The sequence below is a fragment of the Microtus pennsylvanicus genome, chromosome 6, assembly GCF_037038515.1.
Source record: "Microtus pennsylvanicus isolate mMicPen1 chromosome 6, mMicPen1.hap1, whole genome shotgun sequence".
NCBI classification, from domain to species: domain Eukaryota; kingdom Metazoa; phylum Chordata; class Mammalia; order Rodentia; family Cricetidae; genus Microtus; species Microtus pennsylvanicus.
The window spans coordinates 16,183,168-16,202,696 of record NC_134584.1 but is presented as its reverse complement, the minus strand read 5'-3'; the positions used below and the strand labels follow the sequence as shown (position 1 = coordinate 16,202,696).

At 39.4% G+C, this 19,529-nt stretch overlaps 1 long non-coding RNA gene across 3 annotated transcripts in view; it reads right to left on the bottom strand.

The window, feature by feature from the left end:
- LOC142852773 (uncharacterized) overlaps window positions 1-12,344 on the bottom strand; it is a 61,471-nt gene extending 49,127 nt beyond the window's left edge. For all 3 annotated transcript variants that reach the window (XR_012910989.1, XR_012910990.1, XR_012910991.1), the window contains exon 1: window positions 12,047-12,344. This is a non-coding gene — a long non-coding RNA (uncharacterized LOC142852773). The remainder of the gene's footprint in view (window positions 1-12,046) is intronic.
- Window positions 12,345-19,529: the final 7,185 nt, after the last annotated feature.

The window sequence follows — 19,529 nt, the reverse complement described above, 5'->3', positions numbered from 1 at the left end:
AGAGGGTAAATATGAGCAAATACATTGTACAAGATTCTCAAAGAGATAATAAAAATGGGAAATAAAAAGATTTTTTGGGTCCAGTCTATTTGGTGTTCTGTAAGCTTCTTGTACTTTCATAGAGATATCCTTCTTTAGGTTGGGAAAGTTTTCATCTATGTTTCTCCTGAATATATTTTCTGTGCCTTTGAGCTGGAGTTCTTCTCCTTCTTCTATCTCTATTACTATTAGCTTTGGTCTTTTCATGGTATCCCAGATTTCCCAGAAGTTTACGTTATAAAACAAGAGAATTGTTGGATTTAATATTTTCTTTGACTGAGAAATCTATTTCCTATATAGTAACTTCAACCCCTGAGATTCTCCCGGCCATCTCTCCTATTCTGTTGGTTATGCTTACTTACTTACTTCTGTAGTTCCCATTCATTTACCCAGATTTTCCATATCCAGAATTCCTTTGGTTCATGCTCTCTTTATTGCCTCTCTTCAAGTCTTGAGCTGTTTGAATTGTGTGCTTCCTGTTTGATTGATTTTTCTTGATTTTCTTGGGTTTCTTTGAGAAAATTATTTATTTTGCTTGTCTTTTCCTAGAATTCTTTAATGGACATTTTCACTTCCTCCTTAAAGGTCTCCATCATCCTCATAAAGTTACATTTGAAATCATTTTCTCTGCTTCCTCTGTATTAGGATGATCAAGTCTTCCTGTTGTATGACCTCTGGGTTCTGGTGTTACCATGTTGCTTTTTATGTTGTGGAACAAATTCTTGCTCTGGCACCTACCCATATCTTCCTCCAAATTGTTCTGGCAGTGTCTTTGCCTCTTGGTCCAATCCTTGCAGTGGCTGTGTCTTTGGGAACTGTTCTTGTTCTGCTCTGTATTGTTACTGTCTGTGTCTCAGGGAGCCACTGAGGTCTTTCATGCCCTGCTCTGTAGTCAGAATTCTGAGTATTTTAAATGCCACCATAGAACCTTCATCCAGCTTCTGATAGAAACAGAGGCAGAAACCCGTAGCAGAGCACTGGGTTGAGCTCCCAAAGTCCAACTGAAGAGTAGGAGGAGTACGACTATGAGAAAAGAAGTTGGGACCATGATGGGGACACCCACTGAGACAGTTTACCTGATCTAATTGGAGCTCACCAACTCCAGCCAGACAGAAACAACCAAACAGCATAGGACCAAACTAGACCCTCTGAATGTGGGTAACAGTTGTATGGCTTGCACAGTGGCAGGGCCACTGGCAGTGTACCAGGATTTATTCCTACTAACTGTACTGGCTTTGGGGAATTCTTTTTGGATGGATACCTTGCTCAGTCTAGATATAGTAGCAAGGACCATGGACCTTCCCCAAAGCAATGTGCCTTACACACTCTGAGGGGTGGATGGGGAGTGGGGTGGTAGGCAAGGTGGAGGGAATGGGAGGAAGGGAGAGAGAGGGAACTGGGATTGGTATGGAAAATAAAAAAAAAAGATTGTTTTATTTTTAAAATAAAATTAAAGAGATTCGTAATTCAAGTTTAAAATCAATGGCGTAGAAATGCAGAGGTCATTGTATCCCTTCTCTTTTGGAAATGGTTCTAGGTTGCTTATGAGTTCAGTGTGTAGACCCAACTTATTGTAATTGTCCAAGGGTAGGTGGGGATATGCTATGAAGTGGTGCTTTGTATAAGGTTGACTCCTAATGCATAAAGAATCTAAGACTTCCAAAAGCAAACAATCTGCATCAGAGTATAGTGACAATGAGGCCAAATAACCAAATCTTTGCCGAGATAAAAGCCATGAGGACATCTTGGATCACTAGAGACAAAAGCATCTAGAACAGTGCTAAATTCATTAAAGGTGAGACAGACTTATGCAATGAAGAATCTCAGGCCAGGTTGGCCACTGGGATTTAGCAGGTTGTTTGGGAAAGTTTCAAGGTGTTTTTAAAAATAAAAGTAGCCTGAATTAATGTGGTGGCAATAAAATAAGCAAAAGCTTAGGATTTTTATCATCCCTTTGATATATCTGCTTTCCTCCTTCGAAGCATGAGTCATACTTAAAAGTTAATTCATTCAGTAGCTCTTGGATCCGAAATAAATCTTCCAACAAAATGATAGTGTGGGGAATACTGAGATCATTTACAAAGCCTCGGTGACCTGAAATAACTCACATTAGTGAGAAAATGAAAAAGACTTAGTGTGAAAGCATTGTATGATTAAATCTCTTATACAGGAGTAGATTGAGGGATTCCAGATGTCTGCAGCCACAGAAAACAAGAGGTGGAACTGTGAAATCAACACTCTTAGAATATCCTCAATCGTCCACTGAGATATAACATGCCCCTGATTGATCCACAGAAGATGAGAAAGGGATATTGTTCATGCCATATAGGAAGTGTGACAGGTCATCAAATGCACTCCCCCAAAATAAACCTCTACATATGGTACAGCCTTTGGAGACTAGGAGCTAAGAACTGAATCTGTCACACACATGTCTAGGAAGTTTTCCCTAGAGCTGGTTTGAATTGCTGTCACCACCACTTAAGGAAGCAGTTCTCAATCTGAGGGTTGTGACCCCTTTGGGGTTCACATATTAAATATTCTGCATATCAGATATTTGCATTATGATTTTTAATAATAGCAAAATTATAGGTATTAAATAGCAATGAATTATTTTTATGGCTGAGGGCCACCACAACATGAGGAACTGTATTAAAGTGTCATAGCATTAGAAAAAGTGAGAACCACTTTGGGTCTTCTGTGTTTTTCTTCTGGCTTAAAAATGTTGTCTATTCAGTTCTAGAAAAATATGAATAATTTGACTATTGAAGATATAAAGGCAGTACAAAGGTAAGTGGTGTTTTGTATTTGAAAAAAAATAGAATTCAAAGAATCAGTCTCAGGACAAGGGTAGAAGAAGAAAGCAGTTTTGGGAGAAAAAATCTTATTTGCTAGGAGTTGGTAGTCAAGCATCCTGAAAGTATCTATGTAACCCAAAGAACTCCATCCCTCAGTGGTAACTAGGGGACTAGTATCAGTCCTCTGCAGAGAAACACCTACCTTTGTTTCAATTCTAAGGGAGTTCCATTTGGAGAGACGACAGATCGGGGACATCAGCACCAGTGAAATCTCAAATTCCTTAGCAACTTCAGCACCAGTGCTCAACACCCAGACATAACCTGAAGACTCAGACGGCAGTGAACCTGATCGCTTATCCAATCAGCAAACCTTCTATAAACTTTATGAAACGCAGAATGGAGAGATGTCTCAGCAGAAAAGTACATGTGCTGTTCTTGCAGACAATTGCAATCCAGGTCCTGGAACTCATGATTGATGCCTCCGGCCTCTGAGGACTTCTGCACTCACGTGCATTTGCTCCGACACAAATACACACATGCCCATGATTAAAAATGATAAAATACATCTTTAGAAGAATCATAAACTTTATGAAATCTACTGCTGATGAAATACTTGTAAAGAAAGAGTCTATCAGAAGTTTGGCAACATACATCAAAATGTTCATGTTCCTGCCTTTAATCAGAGCCCATTAACGAAAATGCAACCAAAAAAAACATTTGTAGAAATGTACTTATACCACCTTTGTATCATGTTAAAAACATCTGTAGAAATGTACTTATACCATCTTTGTATTATGTTAAAAACATCTGTAGAAATGTACTTATACCACCTTTGTATCATGTTAAAAACTAGAAATGTCTCAAGGCCAATCAGGAAATGATGTGCTATATAACTTGCAGAAGAGCCAACGGATTCTCAAGTAACCATGACAGCACATGCTAGAAATCACAAGTTACTATGTACACAGAGGGATGTAGATTACAGCTTTACACAGAACTTAAAATGTTTTCATAAAATCATGTTAGTAAGTGCTGGAAAATTACAACCTTTCTGCTTCCTTTTCCACAGAGACCCCTGATCTTTGAGGAGAGGACTTTGGTAATGACATCCAGTTTAGGACTGAGTTCTCCAGCTTTCCTCGCGCTCTCTGCACATTTCCAGATGTGTGTCTCTGAGATAATTTCCATCTATTGTGTGAAGGAACTTCTCTCTTGAGGACTGAGGGGGAGACACTGATCTTTGGGTATAGCAATATGCCGTCTGGGTCATTGTGTTGCTATGTCCCTTTAGCAGAATAATGGTAATAGGCTTCGCCCTCAGCCCAGGACCTATTTAGTCTCAGGTTCTTGGCCACTTTAGTAGTGTCAGGTGTGGAGTACATCCCAAAAAAGTGGTTGGTTGTTCCCATAACAATTTTATAAGTCAGCGACAGGGCATGACTCCAAGGAGACAGTGTCTTCCAGACACAGCAGGGCTGATACATCTCTGACTCTTTTGCATACTTGTATGACCCTGTTCCTCCTACTGGGTTGCCTCATCTAGACTTGATGTGATGGTATAATTGTAGTTTGTAATGCCGTGTTTGATGACTATCTCTGGGAGGCTTGCTCTTGTCTAAGGGAAGGCAGAGAGGGGTGGATCTGGTGGGGAGGGGAGGTAAGGGAACTGCTGTCAGGATGTAACAAATTAGAGATTAATCTTGAAGAATGGCCAAACAGATAGGCTTACTTAACCACTGGGAAATTGTGAGTGTGCAGCACCCACTTGCAATCTGCACTCACACTGGCTCATTTCTCAGTCCCCTGAAAGGAGTTGGTTTCCATATTGAAGTGTCTTGCTGGCACTGTGTCCCCACTTCCTGTTTCCAAGTCTGAGCTACTATCCAAGTCATTTTTTGGTGACATTAGTTTCCTCAGCCATAAGCTATCTGGTGTCACTTTCGTGATACAGCCTGTGATAGACGTCATGTAACTTCATTGTCCAGATAACCTGGTACCTGTGAGCAATGACATTTGACTAGACCAGGTGTTTTTCCAAAGAACATGCAATGCAAGCACCCTCTGCCCAAGAATTTCTCTGGTAAAACAAGGTCCAAACATTGAGGTCATGACTAGGTCAACCCTTCATAAGCTTAGTTGACAGCAGATAATAAAAGGCTGTATTAAGACTGGAGTATAACTCTGGAAGCATACGTGAGGCCTGTGTTTGACCCTTAGAACTTAAAAAAAAAAAGAAGAAATGATTGAAGAATGACCCTTGTGAGACCAGTAGTTGGATAGAGAAAGAATTTGAATGAATTAAAACCACATGGGAAAAGTTCAGGTTCAAATTAGCCAATCAATGTAACAGGAAAAAAAAAAGGAAAGACAGGAGTGAGATGAAATGAGATGATCATTAGAAAGGCACGTTGTTCACACATTCAGAGACAGAGTGACAGAGGAAGAGCAGACAGGAGACATGGGCTAAAGGGAACAATGGCCAGCAATACAAGGCGTCCAGGATAAACTCTGTTGAGCTTGAGTAGGAGTGCAGAATTTCTGTGGGAAGATATGTAGTAGCATTTCATTTGTATTTTAATAAATAAAATGTGCTGAAGATGAGAGAGTAAAACAGTCCAACTGCTCAGCCTTACAGACCAGGCAGTGGTAACACACACCTTTAATCCCAGTAACCATACTAGTTTGCCATAGAAAGGGCAATGCATGCCTTTAATCACAGTGGTGCACACCTTTAATCCCAGTCCTAGAGAGGATTGTAAAATGGGAGGGGACAGCTCTCACTCTCAGTCTCATTCTGAGATTCCTGGAGACAGGATTGTCACTTTGGACTGAGATCGAGGTAAGAACCAGTGGTTGGCTCTTTTGTTTTTCGGGTCTTCAGGTTGAACCCCAATATCAGACCCTGAGTTTTTAATTAATCGTGCATCAAGCACACCTGTATTTTCTTCAGTTTCTGAGTTCATCACACTCTGACAGCTCAAACTCTAAGGACAGTCTCTCTTGCAGCTCTTTAGGCCTGGAATTTCAGGCAAGAGGAGCTGCATATTCATCTCCAAGAACCCAGCACATAGCAGAGTACCTAGAGCAAGCATAAACAGCAATGCTTGCTAGAAGTACATTAAATGAAACAGTGAAATAGAACATTCTTTGGAGTACAAAAGTAGTATTTAAATCTCATCTGTGGGCTGGAGATGTAGGTTAGCCAGTAGATTGCTTGGCTACCCTGCATAAAGCTCTGGATCTAATCCTCAGGCTCCACAAAACAAGGTGTGACATCACCCTCCACCACAAAACAATTTGAGGATCAGAACAGACTATATGAAACTCTGTCGCAAGTACATATATACATACATACATACACACCCAAATAAATGAAACCATAATCTAGATAAGTAAAAGAAAGTGATAGAAAAAATACATTAAAGTTGTTTCTAGGAACACAAATAGAATACTTGCTTGTAACATTTTTTTTCAGATTAAAAATAATTGCCATATTCTTCTGAATGACTTTCAAACATTGAAATGATTGTGAAGAAAAAGCAAATCTACCTTGCCTGTCCCTCTGCCCTAGGGGAGTAACTTGTGCTGCCCTTGCATTGGAACCGCTCTCCTGGGACTTTTCAATCTTTAGCTACAGTCAGAATCCCATTTCTTTTACACTAAAAATCTGTGTGCTGTTTTATTGAACAAGAAGAACTGTGTGTTTTTAAAACTGTCTAAGCAGGATGTCACCAGATAAGTCTGAACCATTTACTTAAAAATAGAAATAGTGTCTTTGAAAATTCAAAATCCAGGACTAAAATCCACAGAAAATCAGAGGAAATCTAATTGAAGGAACATGTGACAGGAGCTAAATCGCCTGTCTTGTTTCTCACAGGGGCATGGCAACCCTATAACATTGTAGATTATATCAGATTATATGTTCCTCAGGGTTGCAAACAAGGGTGTTGTGGCTGCAGGAGTCGGAAGTTCAATGTTAACCCTTTACTCTAGGAAGGCAATAAAAACAAGTACTAAAAATATTGCTATGTGTGGTGAAGTCATCTCCATTATGAATAAACTCAAAACTTTCACTGTATCATGACTTTGGAAAACCTGCATTTGCATTCTCTTGTTAATAAAACACTAATTAATCAGAAAGCTTCTGAGAGCTAAAGTTCAGTTTTGGGATTCTGTCAAGGATTATTTTCTTCCCAATAATTTTCATTTTATTTCAGAATTTCATAAGATGTATAGCATAGTTAAGACATTGCTTTTTAGAATAAGCTAGATCTTGATGTAAATACAAATCCTACTTTCTTTGGCCTTAGGTCATTCAATTAAGAAGCAAGATAAAAAGGTTTGTCCCGTATATGTGCTAAGGATCATACAAAATGTCTGAATAGAGCCAGGAGGTGGTGGCACACTCCTGTAATCCCAGCACTCGGGAGGCAGAGGCAGGTGGATCTCTGCGATCACCACCATCCTGATCTACAAAGTGAGTTCCAGGACAGTTAGAGCTATCCAGAGAATTCTGTCTCAGAAAAAGCAAAATGCCTGAAGTAGGGTAATAAAATTTTACTTACTCGAAAGTCCTTCTAAAGATGTTTAAATCCATAAATATTTAGTAAAGGTAGGGCGTATACAAAGGAGGGATTGAACAATAACATCTCTGCAATATAAAAAGAGAAAAACTCAAATTCTGGGTTCTGGGAGCCCCTTAGAAGTCATGTCCCGCATGGATTCTGCAGGTGCTACTATAGTGGGAAGTCACCTGCTTCAGCTCCTTAGTCCTTGGACATTCAAAGAGTAGATTTATGATTTGATAAATCTGATTTTAAATAAGATCCACTTGTCCTTTCTTGTTTTCCCTACAGAGCGAGAGAAGCCTGGTAGAGATGAATACATGTGGACTCTTTATGAAGGTGACTTTCATGGGCTGCCCCTTGCACTAGACTCAACAAGCCTGTGTTTTTACATATGCTTCAATAAACTCTGCTTTGCCAATATTTTCAATTTGGAAAGAATCTGAGGTTGAAAGACATTTTTCGTTATTATATGCATTTCTCCATTTAGCTGTCATGTACCTTTAAGATTTACACTCCAGTTTCCCCTTGAAACTGGGAAATGCAGTCTTGAATATACATATATGGTAAGAGCAATTACTGCTCACATTATCTTGATCAGAAAATGGAGGAAAGAAGGAAAGGGAAAATTAAAAAAAAAGAAAGAAATGTTCTCATATTCTTGCCCAGAGGAGCACTAATGGGTTATGAACCCTTTCAGAGTCATAGAACAGAGAGAAAAATGGTTGCCTTGGTAACAAGACAAGGCCAGTCAGTTGCACACACTCTCCCAAGAGCTTCTAATTTATTCAGCAAATGGAAGCTAGAACAGGTGGCTAACCTAGATGATGCCAAAACCCTTTAGCTCTGTAATGCTGGCATCCTCCACATTCATTTGAATACCAGCTATCCTTTACACTGGAAGAGTTAACGTGTCAGTGTGGCTCCGCATATCTTAGGACACGAGAAAGCTGTCCGCGTTTGTCATTGTCTAACCACATAATATAGTGTCTGCGATTTCACAAAATGACGATACAACAGCTTCGTGTCACCAGTTACTTTGAAAGTGAAATTCATTGCAAGCCCGATTATAACCATGCAGCACTGGTCTTCCAGTAAATCAGATATCACAGTGAATTTTAAAAGGAAGAGGGAGTTTATTGCTGGCTTTCACAATGCTTGCTTTAAATGACCAACAGCCTCAGAAATTCTAATTCCATAAAGCCATCGGCAAGCACATGAGTGAAACCAATTTTGGATTATCATAAGAAATAGGAGAATCATATCAGGCTACTTAAAGTCAAAGTTATTTATTATAGAATTAAAAATCATCGTTAATTGTCATATAGAAGACGTGTCTGAAAAGCTAGCAATACCTACTGAAAACACAGCACACTTTCAAGTGTGCATTTCAATTTTCTTTTCCAGCCTCTTGTCTAAGCTCCTCCTGGAATATCCAGAGCTTCGGACAGCAGGATCCCAGTGCATCCCGCTCCTCACACCTCTGCCCTTTGCTGCTCCCTCTGTTGTAAGATGAGCTTCCAACACTGCATTCCATGCTCAGTCCTTATTCCCTCTCAAGGCAACATGCAAACATTTCTCTCTTCCCAAACCCTTTCTTCCTTGACTCGTGAGGAACAGTGGCTTGGAAGATAAGTGACTCCCCATGTGACCCTCTACAGGTGACTCCATTCCTGGCTTCCATATGAACATTTTCTTCAGATTGGGTCCCTCAGACCTTCAGATCTTAGCTGGATGGACTGTATACATTCATTTCTCATGCCCAACGTGTTTCCTCAAAAATAGTGATAATTTCAAGGATTTTGAATATGTTTATCATAATTAACTTGGAGATTTACATAAAACTGAACCCAAGAAATAATGTAATCCCTTATTTTATATGAGAAAAATAAATGCCAAATGTGCCATTTGGTCACAGATCTTGTAAAGATACCAGAAACTTCTTTGATTCTTTTTTTACGACCAAGTTATGATCACCATAACTTTTTTCAGTATCACAACTGCATTTAACTTCATTGCTAATTGTTTGATTTTATAACGTAATGTTCTGCTCTCAACAATCTCTAGTGAATTGTTTCTATGTGTATGTGCACAGCTTCAGTTAGGAATGTTCTCAACTAAACAACACCACTCACTGTCATTTAAAGCGTCTTAATGAACACGGGATAATTTCAGGACATATATCTGTGAAAATAGCATATCACATCTAATAAATGTGTACAATTATTCTATATGTGTAAAGAAATCAATGAAGTCTTACAATGTCCAACAACTATCTTCCATGAAGAACTAAGAGAGAAGGATACTCTACAATTATGTCAAGAATGCCTTTTACCATGTCCTAGCATCAGACGATGCAAAATTTCCCATACAAAACCTGGCAAGTTTATACTCATGCCTGATCATCTCTGTCTAAAACATACAAATACTCCCACTTGCTAGCTAGAGAACATGAGAGCTTAGGTTGTCAATTATTTTACCTAAGCTGATAATAGATTGCGGGTACTATGGTATAAACTGAAAATAGTATGTATTTATTTGAAAATAGATAAATATGCACATACATGATAGATAAATTATAGATATATAGAGAAATAAAGTATATATAGCTTGATGACATATAGATAGTCCATAGACATATGGATATATATATTGAAAAGATAAATAAAGGGATATTAGATGGATGGCCGAAAGATGATAAATGGTAAATGATGATAGATAAATAGAGGATAGATAAATGATAGATTAGATAGATGATGATAATAGGTAGGTAATAAATTGTTGAATCTAGATGATGTAGATAGATATGATATGATATCTATATGATGATAAATGAATAACAGATAAAACAGAAATCATGAAATAAGCTCACAAAAGAGGTAAAGATTGTTCTACTATATAAAATGAGAGTCATTACGTGAAGCTGTATGAATTCTACCAAGTTCCTTCCATGGTGGACAGTTGATGGACAGAAAGCACATCTTTATTTTTACAGTGCCACTACTGCCCAGAGCAGACACAGTTCTTAGAAATCTCAGTAAACGTTAGAAACCAGTATAGTTTTCCTAAGAGCAAGTCAAGATAAATGCCAAGAAAAACTCCTAAGATCTCTAACCACTCTAAAGGCACAAAGTTTAAAATACTGCACACTGGGACCAGTGTAAACCTTTCTGAACATCCTTCTTAAAATAGAATTTTATTGCATAGTCTGTGTTGTTTACCTTCAAACAACTTCCAGGCACTCTGACACCACTTGCCATTATTAGCATTGCTTCATTTCCTTCAGGTAAGTACGCAACATGAAAGCAAGAAGGACCTTATGGTTGCCATGGGATCAGGGCAGCAGCTTCTATTTGTGGGACCTCTTTGCCCCTCTTCCTCCCAGGCTTTCGGTACCTTGTAAACTATATGGAGATGCAGGCTGCTGTCTTGTTTGCTATATATCAGTTTGTAATGGTGACTTGTGTAAAAATATGCATTCAACAATCACTGGATGCCTAGGTATGTAAGATTTCATCTACTGTAGAGCAGTCAGCCTTTAGGCAAATTTGTGTGCACTGAGTGAAAATCAATGACATCTGTCAAACTTCCACAACATGTTACACGTAATATCTTCTCTCAATAAAACAGATTAGACTACAGAAATCTTGGGAGTAGGACTATATGGCTAGCTTCTGTGTCTACCACCAAGCCCAGAGCCTGACTGGTAAAATGATTTCACTTATAGTTATTATCAAAATAAGAACAACCAATGCTTTGGTTTGAATATTTGAAATATAACAAAATTGACTTGTTTCCTATGGATAGTCACTCCCTGGACTTCATCCTAAGGACACAGCTCTAGTTCAAGATCATTCAGTTTTCCAAGCAGAAGGCCAGTGGAAATCCGAGAAGAAATTCACACAATGAAAGCCAAGCTGGGCACACACTGGCACATTCAACATGTACTTTCATGTCACAGAATCAGCCTTTTCTCAGATCCCTCTGTGCTGGTAAAATAAATTCTTCTCAAAGAGGATAAAAGGATTCTCCTCAGGGCCCTCATGGATTTGTTGCCCCTAAGAAGTAGAATAATATAATCTTTTGAAGAATAGGATTCTGTAAAATCACGTTTCTTTTAAATTTTTATCTATATGATCCAAATACTGTTTTTAAGCCCTAAACATGAAGATGATGTGATTGCTATGCCTGAAGAGCTGAAACTCCAACTTACGAAAAGGAATAGGTTTTAATACTAGGATCACATGTAAAACACAGCTCACTGTCAACACCCTGGGAGGCATTTTACAGTGGAGGCTCAGGTAAGGCTAATAAGAATCTTTTACACCTCAGCCTTGCATTCATAAAAGCTCCTTTAGTGCAGGCTCTTATTCAACTGTATTTTCTCTGTCTCGCATGAGGCTTAGCCAGGACAGCGTGAGCCACGCTTCTGCCCTGTGGGTTTCAATGCACACACTGTTCTTGATGTTGGTAAAGCCGCAGTAGTTCAGGCTTCTCTCCCGCAAGCACAGCCCAAACACTTTCCGTTCAGGCTGTTTATTACATTGAATGAAAAGGAAGCATAAAAGAAAGTCAAAGCGACAGCAAACAAACAAGCAGACAGAAATAAGTCAGCGAGAAAGCAGCAGGCTGACACGCTAATTGAACATTACCTTTTCCTCATAGTGAGGGGCATGCATCACGGTCATTTCTGTCTTTCCTCACAGTGCTGATTTCAAACCCCCAGCTGAGAAGGCAGCTGTGCAGAGCTGGGAACTGGTGCGCACAGCGGGAGTGCTGCATCCCAATGCTACTCCCAGAAACTCTCGCTTTATTTCGGTTGCAGTGTTGTCATGAACAATGCCAGACACGTGCAAGGATGTCCTCTTTCCCCAGCGGTGGAACAAAGATCATAAGGGTGGGTTTTCTAAAGCCTTCAAAAGCCCGCACCACCTCACTTCTATTGTTAGCGTCAATATAGCCTCCAAAGGGAAGGGATTGGCTGCTTTTCAGGATGTTTGAGATTCGGGAAAGCTCTCATTAATTATATCTTAACAGAATGGATAACGGCAAAACAGACGTGAAAGTTGAAGCATTTGGGAGGAGTGTTGCTTCCTTCTCCCCTCCCAGTGCCAGAGAAAGGAAAACAGAGTAAAGACAAAGGAACGAAAGAAAGCGCCTTATAGTTGCGCTCCGCTGTTTTGTCTTTCCTACATTGTAGCCCTGAAATGCTTTTCATGAGGAAAAGCAGAAACTGTATTTTTATATATGTGACGAATATAGCAAGGCAAAATCAAATGAGACTAAAGTAATGGTGCATTTTTTTAAAAGCCCTTGAGTATAGAATTACTTTCCATTATCCTGTACTGACAGGAAAAATGCCTCGTGGAGTTCTCTGGAAGAGACATGAAAAATAATTACAGGGGAAGTAGTAAGCAACATAATGGCTTCCGTCGCTAGCTGCATGGCCTATGATGCTACAGGACTGTCACAAAGGGGTCAGTCATGCTATAGGAGTGGGGATTCTGATGAGGCTGAGACTTAAGAAGCATAGAAGATGCAATTGTTTATATTTCTGAAAACATAAAATGTTAATATGCATCTCTAACATGAAATTCCATTTATACATATATAAATACATATATGTATGTTGGTATCTGTTTTAAGGACATTTGCTTTTAATATTCGAAATTACATTTAATTGCTTTGAACAACTTTATATATCTATTTTATGCTAAGTAATTGAGTTCTTTACCACAAAGGTACATTCAGGCATAAACATCAGTATAAAAACATTTGATAAGCAAGTTTAATTCCAAGGCATTTTGAGGATGTCTTGCTTTTTCATGTCTGCTTAATTATACAAGTTATTTTAACATGGAGTTAAAATGCTAAAATTCATAAGTTCTGTTTAAATATGGACTGCGTCATCTAAGATATATGAGCACAAGCATAGTACCCAGAAAATTCTATCATGATAACTATAAACAAGATCACATGTAACAACAAAGGGGATGTGAATATCACTGGCACATCTTCATTCAGGGAATCTTCCTGCTCCCTACGAGAACGAGAACATGCCTCCCACAAAGCTCTCCTTCATACCTCTCCAGAAGAAGAGAAGAGAAAGCAGAATAAAAAGTAACCCAATTCCTACTTTATGGGTGTGAAAGGTTCAGGATGCTGTAAAATCACCCCAGTCCTGTGTGCCAGCAGCTGCACTGTCCTGCCAGCCCACAGGCAGAAAAGCGAGGCTGACGGAGGAGGCCCCTTTAGGAGGAAGCAGTACTGAAAGTAGCTGATTCAAAGTGAGTGGGGACCATCCCAACAAACAAACAAAAAAAACTATATGTGTGTATACATACATACATATATATTTCTTTCACATATACATATGTGTGTGAAAGAAAGAAAAATGAAATTTTCCTTCTTTCTTCATCAAATAAATATTCCAACCAAAAATATTGGAGGAACTAGAAGAGTTACAAATAACTACTGTGTGGCAACAAATTGTCCATTAATTTACCTGAAACAGAGCACAGCTATGCCATTTTGGAAGCTCAATGTGCTCATTTTGTTGAGTCTTGCAGCCCAAAACTATTGACTTCACATTTTCTCAGATACCTGTACTAATTTTTCTTACTTGCCTCCTCACAGTATCCGTTTTGTGGTATCTACCAATAGGAAGAATTTCCCCTGAATAAATCAAAGATTTGTACAAAAATAAAATTCCTTCCCTAAAATAGCATCCACTTTTAATAGTGATGCTGTTGAAGTCTAATAAAATATTCTACTTAATCTAGAAAGTGAATAAGATAATTCTTAAAATCTGAATGCTACAATCTGTTTTGCTAATATTTTAGAACTTTGTTTTGCATCACCCTCCAAACTAATTTCAGATAGCCATGAAGTCATGTCAGCGCCACTAAGCTGAGCAATAGAATTGGACATGGACAGTGGTAAAGACGGCTGGAAATAGGGGAGCACAAGCACAAAGGAAAAGACTTGACCTGATGAACTGCATACAATTTTAATGCGCTAATGGTTATTTTTCATTTTTAATTGACACATGTTTGCACATCATTAGCAGAGAAAGGCAATGTGATGCACATGTGTGATTTAATGATCCAATCCATCTCGTCAAGCACAGAACCTACACAATGGCAGTGCTGGAACCCTCTTCTTCTAGATATTTAGACGTGTCTAAGAATCTTAAGTAAGACTACAATTGATCTCTTCTGTAGGACACAGGGACCAGGTCCCCCCGTCTAACTGTACTCTGACCCCTATTCCCCAGGCTCTCTGCTTACACCCTCCTTCCTACCTCTTCCTAGGCTCCATTGGGAACTCCACTCCACTCTCTCAATTTATTAATTGAGTCTATGGTTTTAGTTTGCACAACTGGTCAAGAAGCTATTAGAGTTTTAGGCTGGACTATACATTTTCCACTTAAAACTTGAAAAGCTAACACAGATTGAATGATAAATATGTGACTTCTGTTAGGTAATTTGCAATGAAAAGAGCAGAAACTTCAAAAAAAAGCAAAGATAATCTAAATAGACATAGGAAAAATAAACATCAGCTTTCTAAATAAGCATCCAAACTCAATTCAGTTAAAAGTCCCACTTTTATTTATTAATTAATTTTTAAATATGCAGTTGTGCAATAATCACATTACTGTCAATAGGTCAAATTGGTATATGATATTTGACAGGAAAATATAGAACACACACATCCAAAGGGATTACTCATTTGATATTGAAGTCTTTTATGACTGTTCTTTACAAAAAAGTTGTATTTTTATAGTGCTTTATACAGAACAGAATATCAACACTAGAAAAGTGTCCAATAAAACAAATCATTAAAATTAAAATGAAATTTGGCCCTAGCAGTGTGCAGAAAGAGAGAAACTGTGATTATTGCCACAACTCCATGATTTGTGGCTAGGTCCATATCAATACACAGGCAAAGACACTTTGATCCACTTGATCTGGATCTTAGAAATTAGAGAAGGCATGGGAAAAGCAAGAAGACCCAACTGGAACTAAGCATTGTGTTTTAGTTGGTGACCTAAGAGGCAATGTATATTTTTTATAGAATTGTTTATGTATGCATAGTCACCAGATAAATTTTCTAAAGCAATTTTAGTTGGGAGGCAATCACTCCAAGTAATTTCATGATTTACAAATTGTGTCAGGCTCCCTGAGGCAAATCTTCATTCCTATGGTAACAAATGGCCACTTGCCAGAGTACCATTCTCGAGTCAATGGAGATTGCCAGCAAAGAGTTAGCTGAAAAGCTCAAAGGAGAATCAGCTGTTGCCATCCAGTTCCCCAAGAACACGTGACTAGGCTATCCCTGTAGGACCAAAAAAAAGGGGGGGGGAGGGATTTGATGAGACACTGCTATACCTCTGCCTACTCAGAGGGGAGAATTTGGCTAACAATGCAAAAATTAGAAGGCAACAAGTCTTTGAATTTTACTATCTGCAGAGTAAAGAAGATCAGTCGTATTTTGACGAGGAAAACTTTTGTCAAGTTCCAAAGGTATAAAAATACAAAGTGCAGGGAAGGATACATTTCAGACTTTATATTGGGCTTGGAAGGGATGCAGGCAAAGTTCCATATGGCAGGCAAACGGAGACCATGCCAATAGAGGCAGAATGACTGTGAGGATGTGTGAACTTGGATCATACATATGGGGAACATTAGCACAGAGAACAAAAAAAGAAAGTATCTGGACAACAAATGAGCCATGTTTGTGTAGTGGAGACTCCAGTGGAAGGAAGAGTTTTTGCCATGGTATTAAAGGGAAGCCAAATTCCAGATGGATACCTTCAGCCTCTATCGGATTTCAATTTTCCCTTCTGAGATCATGATCATGTGCTTCTTCTTTTGAACAATCACTTCCCTCTTTTCTGCTCTATTAGCAAAAATGTGTGCAACAGTCTTCTTTCTCTTGTACACACACCTAGGAGACACCAGGAGTTGAGAGCAAACTGCTGGTTTCACCCTCTTCTACTCTGTAAAGTCACACCAGTTTCTTCTGTTAATGATTGGCAGGTGGGCTAATTCAGAGGCAGGTGAATTAATTCATTCAGGTGATTCAAATAAAAACTGCAACAGAATAACTCTTGTGTGTTTACAGAACTGTTAAAATTTTACTTTAAAATATAGTATACATTGCTTGCTAGCTTAAAAAGATAGAAAAGTGGCATTTCTTGCATCTAGATTCAGATATACCCCACTTGCAAAATACATTCTGTTAACCTGCATTCTTTGGGGGAAGAAAAGCATTTTCACAATGACAGCGCCACCCTCCTATTTAAAGCAGAAGCTCTTGTGATAAGCTTTACATAATTTAAAATGCATGCAAGGTAATAGCTATATAATGTTGAATATAGCAAATTTGCAAGTTCATATGAATATAATGTTGAATGACAAATTTGCCAGTTTATAGCAATGAATAAGTGTTTCCTCACATGTCTCGGGCCTTTTGGTATAGTGTAGCCAAGTCCACTAGCTTGCAGTTCCTCATGAACCTAACATAAAGATGCAAGACATGGCTACGCTCATTGCACTGTGAGACCAGGAAGAGGTGCATGGCCTACCTCACTCAGATCTGTTGGTAGGCCACAACTCCTGACTCAGTCTGTTGTCAGATGAACTACTGTAAAACCAATGACAACACAAAATCTATTTCTAGTTTCTTCCAACACGTCTACATTTGCTGGTTCCCTAACAGCCAGGGCTACACAATGAGTCTCTGTCTCAAAAACAAATGAACACCAAACCAAGAAAGGAAGGAAGCATGACATGACAGTGCAGCAGCCCAGAGTGTAGAACATCTTTACTTAGTTACTTCTCTAGTTGCTGGCCAAATACCTGACAGAAAGCAACACAGATAGGAAAGGTTTGCATCAACTCAGGGTCGAAGATAATTCTCCTGGAGGGGAAGCATGGAGGTAGCAGCGTGAGGATGCAGGCGCACTGTGTCAGGAGTGCAGGAGGCTGGCACACTGTGTCAGGAGTGCAGGAGGCTGGCACACTGTGTCAGGAGTGCAGGAGGCTGGCACACTGTGTCAGGAGTGCAGGAGGCTGGCACACTGTGTCAGGAGTGCAGGAGGCTGGCACACTGTGTCAGGAGTGCAGGAGGCTGGCACACTGTGTCAGGAGTGCAGGAGGCTGGCACACTGTGTCAGGAGTGCAGGAGGCTGGCACACTGTGTCAGGAGTGCAGGAGGCTGGCACACTGTGTCAGGAGTGTGAGGAGGCAGGCACACTGTGTCAGGAGTGCAGGAGGCTGGCACACTGTGTCAGGAGTACAGGAGGCTGGCACACTGTGTCAGGAGTGCAGGAGGCTGGCACACTGTGTCAGGAGTGTAGGAGGCTGGCACACTGTGTCAGGAGTGTGAGGATGCAGGCACACTGTGTCAGGAGTGTGAGGAGGCTGGACAGAGGAGTGCATTTGCTCACTTAAATTTCTCCATTTAATTCCGTAGGGATGGTGCTAAAAGACTGAGTTGTGTTGATTTTTCCCTCCTCAGTTTAACCTTTCTCATCTTGCTTCCTCTTCTTTTGGATGATGACTGTGTCTGTGTCTTTACTCTTCCCAGAATTTTCCTAGTCTGGTTACTGGCCAACCAATATTTTATTAAACCAATATGAATGATAAATCTTTACATTATACAACTATTATCCCACAGCATTTCCCCTTTTATCTTTTCAAAACAAGAACTCTGAATATAATCTCCTTTGTTTAATCTTTTCCTAACCATTATCCATAACAGCTTATAACCAACACAATAAACAAAGATAAATCAATAATCCATATTTTGAGAATGTGGACATAGTTTTCTAGGCTACTTCATGCTGATTTGGGTTCAGATAATCCTAGGGTTCCCAAAGACAATTTAGGATTATGACCAAATCCTGACTGGAATATTCTGTGAGACTTGATCATTTTAGCCAGTAGTCTTGAGACTTTTCTGGATATGGAACTCATATTAAATTCCAACAGAGGCTCTCTGAAATGTTGGATCATTTGAGTTATCTGTTCCTATCAGAGATTTTTCAGGGGCTCTTCCTTGATCAAACTTGGTTTTTCTTAACGCAGACTGAATCCATGGATTCTCATTTCCTGTGGAAACCAAAGCAAAGCCTCTTCTCCAAAGTAACATATCTCTTTTGGCTTAAAGTTTGAAATCAAGGCATTTTCAAAATATATATGTTGGATTACTACATCAGCATTTATAATCAAATGTCTTTTAGCAGCTGTTACTCCTTCCTCAGCAACCAAACAATTCAAAGACACACAATAACATACAACATCCAGACTCTCTGTGTATTTTCTATCTTTACATGGCTTTTTTCACTCTATTTCCTTTATTTTTAGTTTTACTTTTTGGTATTTTAGACAGGGTTTTTTTTGTGTATGTTTGGCTTTCCTGGATCTCACGCTGTAGACCAGGCTGCCCTCGAATTCACAGAGATCTGTCTGTCTCAGCCTCCCAAATGCTATGATAAAAGGCTCGTGCCACCACCATACCTGACTATTCTTTTTTTGGCTGAATATGTGTTTCGTATATATTCTGACGACATGAGTCTTTAATCTTTAAGCTGCAGCTTTAACAGCTGACTCTACCCCATTCCTTAGCTATTTAAGAGTCTAGCTTCATGAAAGAGATACTGGTGGGAGCCAGATTTATTGCCATAACTCTGTGGAATTTCTAGGTCCGTGCCCTCACCAAGAAGCCTCATGCCAACTGCTCACAAACACCATTTAAGTATTTGGTAGCAAAGCCTGTTAAAAGAACTGTGAGTTTTGACAACTAAAGCTAAGCCTCTACTCACTGCCTCCAGAGTCTACAAGAGAAAAGACAGTCACCAAGCTGTGTTTGGCTCTGTTTTGTCTGTCTAGAATCCTTTTATTTTTATTTTTTATTTATTTATTTATTTTGGTTTTTCGAGACAGGGTTTCTCTGTGGTTTTGGAGCCTGTCCTGGAACTAGCTCTTGTAGACCAGGCTGGCCTCGAACTCCCAGAGATCCGCCTGCCTCTGCCTCCCGAGTGCTGGGATTAAAGGCATGCGCCACCACCGCCCGGCTGAATCCTTTTATTTTTAAAGCTTTCTCAGGCTCTATGTGGAAATTC